This window comes from Psammomys obesus, unplaced genomic scaffold (genome assembly GCF_907164565.1).
Source record: "Psammomys obesus unplaced genomic scaffold, mPsaObe1.curated_primary_1811, whole genome shotgun sequence".
In the NCBI taxonomy this organism is placed as follows: Eukaryota; Metazoa; Chordata; class Mammalia; order Rodentia; family Muridae; genus Psammomys; species Psammomys obesus.
This window is the reverse complement of record NW_026596152.1, coordinates 10,057,064-10,057,418: the sequence shown is the minus strand read 5'-3', so window position 1 is coordinate 10,057,418 and position 355 is coordinate 10,057,064.

Sequence of the window (355 nt, the reverse complement as noted above, 5' to 3'; positions counted from 1 at the left end):
GCCTGTGCTGTGGCCTTCTCTAGAACCTGCCCCAGTGTCGTCTGCTTGTGATAGAAGCATGTGGAAGTCCCACACACTGATAGACAGGACAGAGGTGGCTATAGCTCTCCTATGTGTTCCTCACATGATACCATGAGGGGGCAAAGGCAAGATGGCCTGGGTGGTGGCGTTGCCGGCAGCCTGATGGTTTCCTTTGGGCCCAATCATCTGAGGGCGGTACTGCTTCTCTCAAGCATCCCCCCTCCCCCCCCCAAAAAAAAACAAAAAACAAAAAAACAAAACCTTACCCATGTTCTCCTAGCCCTGCAGGCAGGCACAGGGCCCATTCTCTACTCTTCTCCATAAGACCTAGAAA